Raw genomic sequence first — 16,299 nt, forward strand, 5'->3', positions numbered from 1 at the left:
TGGCTATCTACCTTACATTTGGTAGTGTATATATGTCCATGCCTCTCTCTCGCTTTGTCACAGCTTACCCTTACCCCTCCCCATATCCTCAAGTCCATTCTCCAGTAGGGCTGTGTCTTTATTCCTGTCTTACCCCTAGGTTCTTCATGACAATTTTTTCCCTTAAATTCCATATATATGTGTTAGCATACGGTATTTGTTTTTCTCTTTCTGACTTACTTCACTCTGTATGACAGACTCTAGGTCTATCCACCTCATTACAAATAGCTCAATTTCGTTTCTTTTTATGGCTGAGTAATATTCCATTGTATATATGTGCCACATCTTCTTTATCCATTCATCCGATGATGGACACTTAGGTTGTTTCCATCTCCGGGCTATTGTAAATAGAGCTGCAATGAACATTTTGGTACATGACTCTTTTTTAATTATGGTTTTCTCAGGGTATATGCCCAGTAGTGGGATTGCTGAGTCGTATGGTAGTTCTATTTTTAGTTTTTTAAGAAAGCTCCATACTGTTCTCCATAGTGGCTGTACCAATTCACATTCCCACCAGCGGTGCAAGAGTGTTACCTTTTCTCCACACCCTCTCCAGCATTTATTGTTTGTAGATTTTTTGATGATGGCCATTCTGACTGGTGTGAGATGATATCCCATTGTTGTTTTGACTTGCATTTCTCTAATGATTAATGATGTTGAGCATTCTTTCATGTGTTTGTTGGCTTTCATGTGTTTGTTGGCAGTCTGTATATCTTCTTTGGAGAAATGTCTATTTAGATCTTCTGCCCATTTTTGGATTGGGTTGTTTATTTTTTTGTTATTGAGCTGCATAAGCTGCTTATAAATTTTGGAGATTAATCCTTTGTCAGTTGCTTCATTTGCAAATATTTTCTCCCATTCTGAGGGCTGTCTTTTGGACTTGTTTATGGTTTCCTTTGCTGTGCAAAAGCTTTGAAATTTCATTAGGTCGCATATGTTTATTTTTGTTTTTATTTCCATTTCTCTAGGAGGTGGGTCAAAAAGGATCTTGCTGTGATTTATGTCATAGAGTGTTCTGCCTATGTTTTCCTCTAAGAGTTTGATAGTGTCTGGCTTTACATTTAGGTCTTTAAACCATTTTGAGCTTATTTTTGTGTATGGTGTTAGGGAGTGATCTAATCTCATACTTTTACATGTCCCTATCCAGTTTTCCCAGCACCACTTATTGAAGAGACTGTCCTTTCTCCACTGTACATTCCTGCCTCCTTTATCAAAGATAAGGTGACCATATGTCCGTGGGTTTATCTCTGGGCTTTCTATCCTGTTCCATTGATCTATCTTTCTGTTTTTGTGCCAGTACCATACTGTCTTGATTACTGTAGCTTTGTAGTATAGTCTGAAGTCAGGGAGCTTGATTCCTCCAGCTCCGTTTTTCATTCTCAAGATTGCTTTGGCTCTTTGGGGTCTTTTGTGTTTCCATACAAATTGTGAAATTTTTTGTTCTAGTTCTGTGAAAAATGCCATTGGTAGTTTTATAGGGATTGCATTGAATATGTAGATTGCTTTGGGTAGTAGAGTCATTTTCACAATATTGATTCGTCCAATCCAAGAACATGGTATATCTCTCCATCTATTTGTATCATCTTTAATTTCTTTCATCACTGTCTTATAATTTTCTGCATACAGATCTTTTGTCTCCTTAGGTAGGTTTATTCCTAGATATTTTATTCTTTTTGTTGCAATGGTAAATGGGAGTGTTTTCTTGATTTCACTTTCAGATTTTTCTTCATTAGTGTATAGGAATGCCAGCGATTTCTGTGCATTAATTTTGTATCCTGCAACTTTACCAAATTAATTGATTATCTCTAGTAGTTTCCTGGTAGCATCTTTAGGATTCTCTATGTATAGTATCATGTCATCTGCAAACAGTGACAGCTTTACTTCTTCTTTTCCAATTTGGATTCCTTTTATTTCCTTTTCTTCTCTGATTGCTGTGGCTAAAACTTCCAAAACTATGTTGAATAAGAGTGGTGAGAGTGGATAACCTTGTCTTGTTCCTGATCTTAGTGGAAATGCTTTCAGTTTTTCACCATTGAGGACGATGCTGGCTGTGGGTTTGTCATATATGGCCTTTATTATGTTGAGGAAAGTTCCCTCTATGCCTACTTTCTGCAGGGTTTTTATCATAAATGGGTGTTGAATTTTGTCGAAAGCTTTCTCTGCATCTATTGAGATGATCATATGGTTTTTCTCCTTCAATTTGTTAATATGGTGTATCACGTTGATTGATTTGCATATATTGAAGAATCCTTGCATTCCTGGAATAAACCCCACTTGATCATGGTGTATGATCCTTTTAATGTGCTGTTGGATTCTGTTTGCTAGTATTTTGTTGAGGAGTTTTGCATCTATGTTAATCAATGATATTGGCCTGTAGTTTTCTTTCTTTGTGACATCCTTGTCTGGTTTTGGTATCAAGGTGATGGTGGCCTCGTAGAATGAGTTTGGGAGTGTTGCTCCCTCTGCTCTATTTTGGAAGAGTTTGAGAAGGATAGGTGTTAGCTCTTCTCTAAGTGTTTGATAGAATTTGCCTGTGAAGCCATCTGGTCCTGAGCTTTTGTTTGTTGGAAGATTTTTAATCACAGTTTCAATTTCATTACTTGTGGTTGGTCTGTTCATATTTTCTAGTTCTTCCTGATTCAGTCTTGGCAGGTTGTGCATTTCTAAGAATTTGTCCATTTCTTCCAGGTTGTCCATTTTATTGGCATAGAGTTGCTTGTAGTAAACTCTCATGATCTCTTGTATTTCTGCAGTGTCAGTTGTTACTTCTCCTTTTTCATTTCTAATTCTATTGATCTGAGTCTTCTCCCTTTTCTTCTTGATGTGTCTGGCTAATGGTTTATCAATTTTGTTTATGTTCTCAAAGAACCAGCTTTTAGTTTTATTTATCTTTGCTATCGTTTCCTTCATTTCTTTTTCATTTATTTCTGATCTGATCTTTATGATTTCTTTCCTTCTGCTAACTTTGGGTTTTTTTTTCTTCTTTCTCTAATTGCTTTAGGTGCAAGGTTAGGTTGTTTATTCGACATGTTTCCTGTTTCTTAAGGTAGGATTGTATTGCTGTAAACTCCCTTCTTAGAACTGTTTTTGCTGCATCCCATAGGTTTTGGGTCGTCGTGTCTCCATTGTCATTTGTTTCTAAGTATTTTTTGATTTCCTCTTTGACTTCTTCAGTGATCACTTCGTTATTAAGTAATGTATTGTTTAGCTTCCATGTGTTTGTATTTTTTACAGATCTTTTCCTGTAATTGATATCTTGTCTCATAGCATTGTGGTCGGAAAAGATACTTGATACAATTTCAATTTTCTTAAATTTACCAAGGCTGGATTTGTGACCCAAGATATGATCTATCCTGGAGAATGTTCCATGAGCACTTGAGAAAAATGTGTATTCTGTTGTTTTTGGATGGAATGTCCTATAAATATCAATTAATCCATCTTGTTTAATGTATCACTTAAAGCTTGTGTTTCCTTATTTATTTTCATTTTGGATGATCTGTCCATTGGTGAAAGTGGGGTGTTAACGTCCCCTACTATGAATGTGTTAGTGTTGATTTCCCCTTTTATGGCTTTTAGTATTTGCCTTATGTATTGAGGTGATCCTATGTTAGGTGAATAAATATTTACAATTGTTATATCTTCTTCTTGGATTGATCCCTTGATCATTATGTAGTGTCCTTCTTTGTCTCTTCTAATAGTCTTTATTTTAAAGTCTATTTTGTCAGATACGAGAATTGCTACTCCAGCTTTCTTGTGGTTTCCATTTGCATGGAATATCTTTTTCCATCCCCTTACTTTCAGTCTGTATGTGTCTCTAGGTCTGAAGTGGGTGTCTTGTAGACAGCATATATACGGGTCTTGTTTTGGTATCCATTCAGCCAGTCTCTGTCTTTTGGTGGGAGCATTTAATCCATTTACATTTAAGGTAGTTATCGATATGTATGTTCCTATTCCCATTTCCTTAATTGTTTTGGGTTCGTTATTGTAGGTCTTTTCCTTCTGTTGTGTTTCTTGCCTAGAAAAGTTCCTTTAGCATTTGTTGTAAAGCTGGTTTGGTGGTGCTGAACTCTCTCAGCTTTTGCTTGTCTGTAAACGTTTTAATTTCTCCATCAAATCTGAATGAGATCCTTGCTGGGTAGAGTAATCTTGGTTGCAGGTTTTTCTCCTTCACCACTTTAAATATGTCCTGCCAGTCCCTTCTGGCTTGCAGAGTTTCTGCTGAAAGATCAAATGTTAACCTTATGGGGATTCCCTTGTGTGTTATTTTTCCCTTGCTACTTGTAATATGTTTTCTTTGCATTTAATTTTTGACAGTTTGATTAATATGTGTCTTGGCGTATTTCTCCTTGGATTTATCCTGTATGGGACTCTCTGTGCTTCCTGGACTTGATTAACTATTTCCTTTCCCATATTAGGGAAGTTGTCAACTATTATCTCTTCAAATATTTTCTCAGTCCCTTTCTTTTTCTCTTCTTCTTCTGGAACCCCTATAATTCAACTGTTGTTGTGTTTAATGTTGTCCCAGAGGTCTCTGAGACTGTCCTAAGTTCTTTTCATTCTTTTTTCTTTATTCTGCTCTGCAGTAGTTATTTCCACTATTTTATCTTCCACATCACTTATCAGTTCTTCTGCCTCAGTTATTCTGCTATTGATCCCATCTAGAGTATTTTTAATTTCATTTATTGTGTTGTGCATCATTGCTTGTTTCATCTTTAGTTCTTCTAGGTCCTTGTTAAATGTTTCTTGCATTTTGTCTATTCTATTTCCAAGATTTTGGATCATCTTCACTATCATTTTTCTGCATTCTTTTTCAGGTAGACTGCCTATTTCCTCTTCATTTTTTAGGTCTGGTGGGTTTTTATCTTGCTCCTTCATCTGCTGTGTGTTTTTCTGTCTTCTCATTTTGCTTATCTTACTATGTTTGGGGTCTCCTTTTTGGAGGCTGCAGGTTTGTAGTTCCCATTGTTTTGGGTGTCTGTCCCCCATGGCTAAGGTTGGTTCAGTGGGTTGTGTAGGCTTCCTGGTGGAGGGGACTAGTGCCTGTGTTCTGGTGGATGAGGCTGGATCTTGTGTTTCTGGTGGGCAGGTCCACGTCTGGTGGTGTGTTTTGAGGTGTCTGTGGCCTTATTATGATATTAGGCAGCCTCTCTGCTAATGGGTGGGGTTGTGTTCCTGTCTTGGTAGTTGTTTGGCATAGGGTGTTCCACACTGTAGCTTGCTGGTCGTTGAGTGAAGCTGGGTGCTGGTGTTGAGGTGGAGATCTCTGCGAGATTTTTGCCGTTTGATATTATGTGAAGCTGGGAGGTCTTTTGTGGACCAGTGTCCTGAAGTTGGCTCTCCCACCTCAGAGGCACAGCATTGACTCCTGGCTGCAGCACCAAGAACCTTTCATCCACACGGCTCAGAATAAAAGGGAGAAAAAGTAGAAAGAAAGAATTAGTAGAAGTAGAAAGAAAGAAAGAAAGAAAGAAACAAACAAACAAACAAAGGAGAGGGAGGGAGGGAAGGAGGGAGGAAGGAAGGAAGGAGGGAAGTAAGGAAAAAAAGAAGGAAAAAAAATAAAGTAAAATAATGTAAGATAAAATATAATAAAGTTATTAAAATAAAAAATAATTATTAAGAAAAAAATGTACGGGTAGAAACCTAGGACAAATTGTGGAAGCAAAGCTATACATACAAAATCTCACACAGAAGCATACACATACACACTCACAAAAAGAGGGAAAGGGGAAAAAATCATAAATCTTGCTCTCAAAGTCCACCTCCTCAATTTGGGATGATTCGTTGTCTATTCAGGTATTCCACAGATGCAGGGTACATCAAGTTGATTGTGGAGCTTTAATCCGCTGCTTCTGAGGCTGCTGGGAGAGATTTCCCTTTCTCTTCTTTGTTCTCACAGCTCCCGGGGCTCAGCTTTGGATTTGGCCCCGCCTCTGCGTGTAGGTCGCCGGAGGGCATCTGTTCCCGCTCAGACAGGATGGGGTTAAAGGAGCAGCTGCTTCAGGAGCTCTGGCTCACTCAGGCCGGGGGAGGGAGGGGCAAGGAGTGCGGGGCGAGCCTGCAGCAGCAGAGGCCGGCGTGACGTTGCACCAGCCTGAGGCGCGCCGTGTGTTCTCCCGGGGAAGTTGTCCGTGGATCCCGGGACTCTGGCAGTGGCGGGCTGAACAGGCTCCCGGGAGGGGAGGTGTGGAGAGTGACGTGTGCTCGCACACAGGCTTCTTGGTGGCGGCAGCAGCAGCCTTAGCGTCTTATGCCCGTCTCTGGCGTCCGCGCTTTTAGCCGTGGCTCGCGCCCGTCTGTGGAGCTCCTTTAAACAGCGCTCTTAATCCCCTCTCCTCGCGCACCAGGAAACAAAGAGGGAAGAAAAAGTCTCTTGCCTCTTCGGCAGCTCCAGACTTTTCCCGGACTCCCTCCCGGGTAGCCGTGGCGCACTAACCCCTTCAGGCTGTGTTCACGCCGCCAACCTCAGTCCTCTCCCTGGGATCCGACCTCCGAAGCCCGAGCCTCAGCTCCCAGTCCCGCTCGCCCCATTAGGTGAGCAGACAAGCCTCTCAGGCCGGTGAGTCTGGTCGGCACCAATCCTCTGTGCGGGAATCTCTCCGCTTTGCCCTCCACACCCCTCTTGCTGTGCTCTCCTTCGTGGCTCCGAAGCTCCCCCATCCGCCACCCGCAGTCTCCGCCCGCGAAGGGGCTTCCTAGTGTGTGGAAACCTTTCCTCCTTCACGGCTCCCTCCCACTGGTGCAGGTCCCGTCCCTATTCTTCTGTTTTTTCTTTTTTCTTTTGCCCTACCCAGGTACGTGGGGAGTTTCTTGCCTTTTGGGAGGTCTGAGGTCTTCTGCCAGCATTCAGTAGGTGTTGTGTAGGAGTTGTTCCACACGTAGATGTATTTCTGATGTATTTGTGGGGAGGAAGGTGATTTCCGCCTCTTACTCTTCTGCGATCTTCCCCTCGGCCTCGGGTGTAGGACTTTTAAAAAAAACTTAACAATATCATTCTCCCACCTAAAAAGTTTTTAAAGGAATTCATTTACATCATCAAATAACCAGTGTTCACATTTTATTTATCATATTACTTTAAAAAAATCATACAGTTTTTCTTGGTCAGGATTAGAATCCAAGTATGTTCCATTCATTGCTGAATGTCTGTTTAGTTAGTCTCTTTTAATCCAAACTTATCCCATTGTGATAGATATTTTTACGTGTCAGCTTGACTGGGCCAGATATTTGGTCAAATGTTATTTCCCAGATATCTAGTCAAATGTTATTCTAGTTGTTTCTGTGACAGTGTGTTAGTTTTTGTTTTTGGTGGTTTTTTTTGGGGGGGAGGGATGAATTTAACATTTAAATAAGTAGACTGTGTAAAGCAGCTTGCTCTCCCTAATGGGGGTGGGCCTCACACAATCATTTGGTGGTCTGGATAGCACAAAAGGCTGACCCTCTCCTGAATAAGGGAGAATTCCACTTACTAACTGCCTTTAAGCTGGATTATCATTTTTCCCCTTGCCTTTGGGTTCGAACTGAAGCTTCAGCTTCTCCTGGGTCTAGAAACTGCTGGCCTTTGGAACAGAAGTACACCATCAGCTCTCCTGGGTCTCCAGCTTGCTGACTGCAGATCTTAGGACTTGTCAGTCACCATAATCATGTGAGCCAATTTCTTATAATAATTCCCTCTTCTCTAGATTGATCTATCTATCTACCTATCTCTCTATACTATTGGTTCTGTTTCTGTAGAGAACCTTGATTAATACGCCCATAAATCTTCTTGTTGTTGTTGAAGAAATTGGGTTGTATTTCCCATAGTTTCCATTGTCCACTGGATTTTGCATCCTGGTCTTGTCATTTAACATGTTCCTCTGTCCTTTAAGTTTCCTGTAAATTGGATCTAATGATTAACCTGATTGACATTGGATTTTTAATTTCCAACAATTTTTTTTTAGTTTTTTACAGGAGAACAGATCCACACTTTTATTTATTTACTTTCAATAAGTTTAAGTCCTTGAAGGGTACAGCATCACATGGATTCTGTGTCAAATGGCCTCAGCAGGAAGATTGCTTCGGAATTTGGCACAAACCATGCCAGTGTTTCCATGAACATGAGTTATCTTTCCTCAGATTACTCTGGTTTTGTTAGGCTTTCCACCAGGAGTTACTGTGTTGTTCTTTGCTTTGTACACATTAGCACATCTCTTGCCTAGATAGAATTCAGTTTCATCTCGAGCATATACACCTTCAATTTTCAAGAGAGCTGTGTGTTCCCTCTGGTTCCATAGACCCCACTTATAGCCAGCAAAAATGGCCTTGGACCACAGCCTTCCAGACATATTTGTTGTTTTAGAAGTCCTGTTCCCAGCAGGCCTCCACTGGTTCCAAGATGACTGAGCTCCAGGACAATTTTGTGAGTAGTGTTGTGTGTACTTCTGTCAGGTGGTACAGAAAGTCCAGTTGTGTTCTTTGTGATGTTAGCAGCCAGTGATGATCATTGACTAGATGAATTCATTAGAGATTGCAAGATGCTGATATTCTAATTCTATTGTTACTTCTTTCCATGTGTAATTCTATAAAGAGAAACTTTGCTTGTCAAGTATTGGTTACTCTGAAGTAGTATGTATAGGAAATACAGGAGTAATGATTACTTCTTTGCTCTAGTTACCAGTTTTCAAGTTTAATGAATCAGTTCGCTAGCACCCTCCGAAAGTGACAAATCAGTTGGAGTTTTTTTAAGTATTATTTTAAACACAAGGCTTAAATACATTTGATGTGTTTTAATCTGTTGCAGTTATTAACCTTAGCGATGTTCAAATTAACCATTCTTGGCCAGTGAGAGTTTATTCTAGAAGGCTCCTGAGGTTTTTCTTTTTAATTAATTAATTAATTAATAATATATTTTTGGCTGCGTTTGGTCTTCACTTCTGTGCGCGGGCTTTCTCTAGTTGCAGCAAGCAGGGGGCTACTCTTGGTTGTGGTGCACGGGCTTCTCATTGTGGTGGCTTCATTTGTTGCAGAGCATGGGCTCTAGGCGTGCAGGCTTCAGTAGTTGTGGCACACGGGCTCAGTAGTTGTGGCTCGCAGGCTCTAGAGCACAGGCTCAGTAGTTATGGCGCATGGGCTTAGTTGCTCCGTGGCATGTGGGATCTTCCCGGACCAGGGATCGAACCCGTGTCCCCTGCATTGGCAGGCAGATTCTTAACCACTGCACCACCAGGGAAGTCCCTCCTGAGTTCTTTTGATATGAAGCTGGTAGTCTCTGGAATCAGCCACTTCTCCAAGGAGCTCGAGTTCCTTTTAATGAGGAATGATCTGTAGAAAACACAATCTGGCCACTAGGGTTCTCCTTGCTCCATGTGTCTAAAACAAAATGAGCTCAGAGTAGACCTCCCTTCCTGACTCTTGGACTGAAGAGTTCCTATAGAAAGTCACTTTGCCCTACAGACAAAAAGTTACCCAATTTTTAAGGGTTATGTAGGAAAGTGATAAGAAGTGGGGAGAACTGGTGTAGATTCTGGACAGACACCTACAGTTTATGATCCCTGCCAGAAAAATCAAGTCTTTCTGATCTGAAAACAGCTTGAGGCAGAAATTATCTATGGCATCCCTGGGTCGTGGAGACAATGTAAAGAGGACATTCCATAGTCTACCTAGGCCACCCTCAGGGTCTACATGGCTCCAGATTCTGCCAAGCTGATATCCAATTGGTATGAAAAAAAAGACCACAGACTCAAAATTTTAAAATAAGTCTTTGTTATTTCCAACAATTGCATGGCAATAAGGGAGGAGGGAAATGCTCACCAGCCAGTAGCCAAAGGACCATCACACCCCGGTTCCCTACCACACCAAGGTTGTATGATTCCTTTTATTCTTAAGAGGACAAGCTGAGATCCTCTAGTCAGTAGGGAAGTTGTAGCCTCAGGACTTTCAGGTAACGAGAAGAGGGTCTCCAGACACTTAGGAAGCAGGGATAAAATTTTGTGATACTTATCAGGGAAGAAGAAAGTGGGCCTTATTTATAATTGTAAGTTAAAAAAGGTAAAAAATGCTACTTTAAAAAGGGACTGAAACATGCATTTGAATGGGATCACATTGTTAGTCCTGTAAAACATTAAGGACTCCTCATTTTGTGGAGACTTCAACTCTCTTTCTGTCACTACAACCATTTACTCTCTCCTATGGTGGAGGGGCTGATTTTATCTTCCTTGATCAATAAGACCTTGCAAAGACACTGGCATTTCATTTCTTTTTCCCTTTCCTTTTTAAGGGATTTAACTTTGGAATCTTCCAAAGGAAGTTTGGCGAATGCCAAATCCCCAGAATTTTGGGGGGATTTCTTTGTTTTAAACAAAAATTGTACCTGATTCTTCTTGTTCATGTTAGTGATCATCTAATCACAGAGTCGAACACTTTCTCCCCTATACAGAAAAATAAACTAAGCATGCTTTACAATAAAATCCATCTTTTCTGATAGAAACCTGAGCCACTGAAAATAAGAGAAACAACTAGAAGCAGAGTAGAGTCCCAGACTAAGGTCTATGTTTGAGAGGCTTTGAAAGTAATCCCTGGGGTTTGGATTATTTTCACAAGGGTTATGAAATTTTATTTAAGTTTGTTGCTCCGTTTTGCACCTCTGCAATAAAAGCAAAATGGCAACCAGTACATAAGGGGTTAGCTTGACAAAGTAGACTTCCTTGTGTTAATTTTTAAGTTTTTTTCTTACTATATCTGTCTATAGGCAGATACAGATAGATGTATGAAAATGTTCTTGCCTGTAAAATTGGTATTCATAAATGTGTTGCTGATGGATCACTTGGGCCTGTACACATACCAATCAGCGTGACCACTTCCATCTTAAAATCAAATCTAAAAAACAAAATTTATTTTATACATGTATGTATATACATAAAGGACTGTGGGTTGTATACAAACTATTGCAAACACTCGTACAAATCTGTCTTTTTTTTTAAATATAAATTTATTTATATATTTATTTTTGGCTGTGTTGGGTCTCCGTTGCTGAGCACGGGCTTTCTCTAGTTGCCACGAGCGGGGGCTGCTCTTCGTTGCGGTGCGTGGGCTTCTCATTGCGGTGGCTTCACTTGTTACAGAGCGCGGGCTCTAGGCACGCAGGCTTCAGTAGTTGTGCACATGGCCTCAGTAGTTGTGGCTCGCGGGCTCTAGAGCGCAGGCTCAGTAGTTGTGGCGCACAGGCTTAGTTGCTCCGTGGCACGTGGGATTTTCCCAGACCAGGGCTCGAACCCATGTCCCCTGCATTGGCAGGCGGATTCTTAACCACTGCTCCACCACAGAAGTCCTTGCAAATCTGTCCTGATATAAAGGAAAAGGAAAATCTGTATAACATTATTACTACTTGAATGCCTTTGTGACTGATTTTTTTTTTCATTTTAAATATAAACTTTTTTGTGGAAAAAAAACCCAAAAATCCTTGCATTCGAGAACTGCCCCTTCACCCTTGCTCTGATACACTGATATATTGCCCCTTCACAAGACTTTCTGATTAGATCTCTCTTTTGTTCTTCTCACTAAGCAGGAAAACCAGTGTAGGCCCTCTTATAACCAGAAAGGATCTCACTGTCCAGGATGCAATAGGGAGCTTCTTAATAATCTCAGTCACCTCACTTTCTTAGGTTTGACCCACAGTCAGACTCCCCAAATTTCAGATCCTTCCTCCTTATCTGCGGAGCTATCTCATCAGAGGAGCTTGTGATCCTCATAGATCACCTCCAAGAACACAAGTCCCAGAAATAGGTGAATGACACTCAGGCACCTGAGCAAGTAGGAGGGTGGGTTCTGGCATTAGATTGCCTGGGATCAACTTCTAGCCCCATCACTTGCCAGCTCAGTGACCTCAGCCAAGTATTTAACTCAGTTTTGTGTGTTTTAGCGTCCTCTGAAATGGTGATTATATTAATTCTCTACCTTGTACAACTGCTATGAAGGATGAGCCAAACCCTGCATGAAAAATTCTTAGCATGATGTTTTAAGTTCTGGTATATAAAATGTTCAGTAAATGATATCTGTTATTATTATCTTTCACGTGGCAATGTAGTCTTCTGAAAACAGAAACAGTTCAACATCTCTGGACAGAAAATTCCAGCCTTAGTCGTTGTCACTCATCAGTATTGCTTTGATATTGGATTGCATTCTTTTGTTTGAATTAATAACCTTCTTTGTTTCTAGAAAAGAAGGTTTGGCTTCTGGTTTTACTTTCTAGAAATCTTTAAGGGGCCCAACCATCCTGCCCATTGTAGAGGGGGAATCCCCCCATCAGACACCTGGTGTGGGAGAGTCCTCACTCGTGTTTAGTGTGATCTTGCCTGTGCAGAGCCGCTTTACTAAATGCTTCTCCTCCAACTGCCCCCACCAACATGGACTTGCTGCTCCTGATATCAGGAGTGGCAGCATCGCCCCATTCGGTCACCTGTGATTTCTCTCTCACTCAGAACTGGAATCCAGCCTTGTCGGCCCTCACTGACAACACTTTGTTTCCAGACACCATTTTCTTTCACCTACGTTTGGGGTAATAGCCTCCTTCATTAGTCACCTATATCTGCCTGCAGTCTTGCCTCTTTCAAGTTCACTTTGGCCATAAGAAGGTTATTTCAGTGGATGGTGCAGGTCTAGGTCAGACTGGAAACTGAAGAGAAAAAAGAAAATGGAGACAGTGAATGCAGGGAACACATAAGGAGCTTACTTGAGAGCAGAGGAGAGAATGGAGATAAAACAGGTTTTCCAGAATGATCAGCAGGAAAATTCCTTAAAACAAACATGATTATGGCCAGGGGGACAGGGATGAAGGATGAAGAAAACAGCCTGTGTCCCAGGATCTGGTGCGAGAAGAAAAGAAAAGATAGGGTCATTTAAGGCTTTCATTATGAAACATTTTTGTGTGTTTTTAGACATCATGATAAAAATATTTAAGTTCATTTTCTGTATTATGGTCCAAATGCATAAGTCAGCAACGTTTAGATAACATTAATATAGTACAAGGAAAAATCAGTGAACACTATATTATTTTTTTATTCCTTATAGAGGTACGAAAGGAGGATTTTTTAAAATGTTGTAACCATTAATTTTAACTTGTTTTCAGTTTCTATACCCCAAATGAAAGGTTTTTTCCCCCAACACCAGGGCGATTTTCTGTCAGTAAGTGAGCACACTGGCAGTAGCAGCTTTCACATGAATCCTCCACCCACACTTCCACAGAGGACAGTAAGATGGCACTCAGAGCCTCAGAGGGCTCTGCTTCTAAACCCAAGATAAGTCTCATTCCGCCCTCCTTTCCTTAGCTTGTAGGTTCCTGTTTTGTTTTGGATAATAGACTGAGCGTTTTTTGTTTCTGTTTTTGTTTTTTCCTTTGTTGACTCTTTATAGGAACGCTTGAAACTTAATTCTAGATTGAAGTTTCCCACCAGGGAACACCATCACACTTTCAATCTTTGTGTTCTACAGCAAAGACCACCTTTACTGGGCTTTGTCTTCATCTCATCTGATTTTTCTGGTTTATTGCATTTATCTTTAGTTAGTGAATTAAACGTTCCATCTGCACGATAAACCTCCCCAATGGTTAAATACTTCACAGTTTACAAAACTATTTCAATGCGTTGTTCCTCAACGCTGCTGTGAGGTAGGCTGCAAAGTTCCTTGTGGCTTCATTTTATTTTATTTTTTAACATCTTTATTGGAGTATAATTGCTTTACAATGGTGTGTTAGTTTCTGCTTTATAACAAAGTGAATCAGTTATACATATACATATATCCCCATATCTCCTCACTCTTGCATCTCCCTCCCTCCCACCCTCCCTATCCCACCCCTCTAGGTGGTCACAAACCACCTAGCTGATCTTCCTGTGCTATATGGCTGCTTCCCACTAGCTATCTATTTTACGTTTGGCAGCGTACATATGTCCATGCCACTCTCTCACTTTGTCCCAGCTTACCCTTCCCCCTCCCCATATCCTCAAGTCCATGCTCTAGTAGGTCTGTGTCTTTATTCCCATTTTGCCCCTAGGTACTTCATGACCTTTTTTTTTTTCTTAGATTCCATATATATGTGTTAGCATACAGTATTTGTTTTTCTCTTTCTGACTTACTTCACTCTGTATGACAGTCTCTAGGTCCATCCACCTCACAACAAATAACTCAGTTTCGTTTGTTTTTTATGGCTGAGTAATGTTCCATTGTATATATGTGCCACATCTTCTTTATCCATTCATCTGTTGATGGACACTTAGGTTGCTTCCATGTCCTGGCCATTGTAAATAGAGCTGCAATGAACATTTTGGTACATGACTCTTTTTTAATTATGGTTTACTCAGGGTATATGCCCAGTAGTGAGATTGCTGAGTCGTATGGTAGTTCTATTTTTAGTTTTTTAAGGAACCTCCATACTGTTCTCCATAGTGGCTGCATCAATTTACATTCCCACCAACAGTGCAAGAGGGTTCCCTTTTCTCCACACCCTCTCCAGCATTTATTGTTTCTAGATTTTTTGATGATGGCCATTCTGACTGGTGTGAGATGATATCTCACTGTAGTTTCGATTTGCATTTCTCTAATGATTAATGATGTTGAGCATTCTTTCATGTGTTTGTTAGCAACCTGTATATCTTCTGTGGAGAAATGTCTATTTAGGTCTTCTGCCCATATTTGGATTGGGTTGTTTGTTTTTTTATTATTGAGCTGCATGAGCTGCTTGTAAATTTTGGAGATTAATCCTTTGTCAGTTGCTTCATTTGCAAATATTTTCTCCCATTCTGAGGGTTGTCTTTTTTTCTTGTTTATGGTTTCCTTTGCTGTGCAAAAGCTTTTAAGTTTCTCTTCTATAACTTTAAATAAATGTCATTTATATTTAATAATTGGATAGAAGATGCAAGGATAAGTTATGAGAACATGATATCACTTAGGACACCTACATTGTTTCTAGAATTTATATGAGATAAACGTAACTACTTATTCATTTTGGTTTATGTTTGATGTATTTTATTTAAGATCTTTGTCTTATGGGTGAATGTTCATAGGACAAGTTATACACTGGAATATAAGAGAATACATAGAATTTTTAACATTTGTTGTCAATCCTACATATAATTTTGAACTAAGTAGGAAACGAAAAATATGAAAAATTTTTCTTTCTAGTTTATAGAAGAGCAAAGACTAACGTATCTTTTAAAATGATCTCATTAATTTAAAAAATAGGGAACTGAATTGTAAAATTAATAGTGCAAACAGTTTGATTTGTGGTGGCATTGGGCTTATGAGTGAAATTTTCTTCATTTTATTTCAATTTATGTTAAGGCTGTTACAGCTATCATGTATGACAAATAAATTAAATTAAACTATTGAAAAAACCCACAACATTATACATGATGTATATATAAATTATTTTTTTCAATTAATTCTATGTTTAAAAACATTGAAAACTATTAAAATATCTCAACATTTTTGTAATTGCATCTGAGGCTAATAATTTTCAGAGGATTGGTTATTATCATAGATAAGATTAAACCAGGTAAAGGATCTGATTGGTCATTAATAATTGACCAATAGAAAGATGTAGCTATTATCTAAAGTAAATGAAGTATTTTAATTTAGTTGCATAACATAGAATACAGTGAATTCTCAATTAGAACAAAATTAACCCACAAATAACCAGAGTTTCCTTTGGTCAATCTTTTAAAGAGAAACAGGGAAAATCAAGAACACACATACACTATGTGTCTATATCCGCCAACTTTTGGTATGTGTTTGGCTCTGCTAGAGACTGATGTCAATTGTTTTGTCTAGATTTAGAAAAATTTTTACGAAGTTTGAAATTAAAGGTCAGTACTGAGTTAAACAAAACTCAGTTAAAAACACTGATGTCCCCAATGAAAATAAATATTTTCTACTCAGTATAAATTAAATAATGCATAGGAAGGTAAACGAAATCACAAAACCACAGCAGCATTTTGTCTTTGACATGGAGTACAGATGAGAATTTTAGATGTAGCCTGTGGGCTCTGCAAGATATTTATTCTTTCAAATCATGTCACATTGCCTAAGCCAGTTTAGTTGAGCCAGCATTTATAGACCTTTCGCCTGGGGTAGACATTGTGCCAGGAGCTAGAGACTCCAAAATCGTCAACGTTGGTCCCTTTCCCTACTGCCCCACCCCCCTGGAATCGAGCAATGGTATTTTGTTTGCTTAGCCATTTAAACAAGCGAGAAATGTTATGGAAATGATGTAAAACATAAAAGTATGTTTAATGA

General features: G+C 39.6%; 1 pseudogene across 1 annotated transcript; it reads right to left on the bottom strand.

Annotated features, from left to right (window-relative positions):
• Window positions 1-8,027: 8,027 nt before the first annotated feature.
• Window positions 8,028-8,404, bottom strand: LOC309805405 (large ribosomal subunit protein eL33-like; annotated as a pseudogene). The gene has a single exon. The product of its transcript is annotated as a large ribosomal subunit protein eL33-like (transcript).
• Window positions 8,405-16,299: the final 7,895 nt, after the last annotated feature.

The sequence above is a fragment of the Mesoplodon mirus genome, assembly GCF_964341445.2.
Source record: "Mesoplodon mirus genome assembly, chromosome: 5".
NCBI classification, from domain to species: domain Eukaryota; kingdom Metazoa; phylum Chordata; class Mammalia; order Artiodactyla; family Ziphiidae; genus Mesoplodon; species Mesoplodon mirus.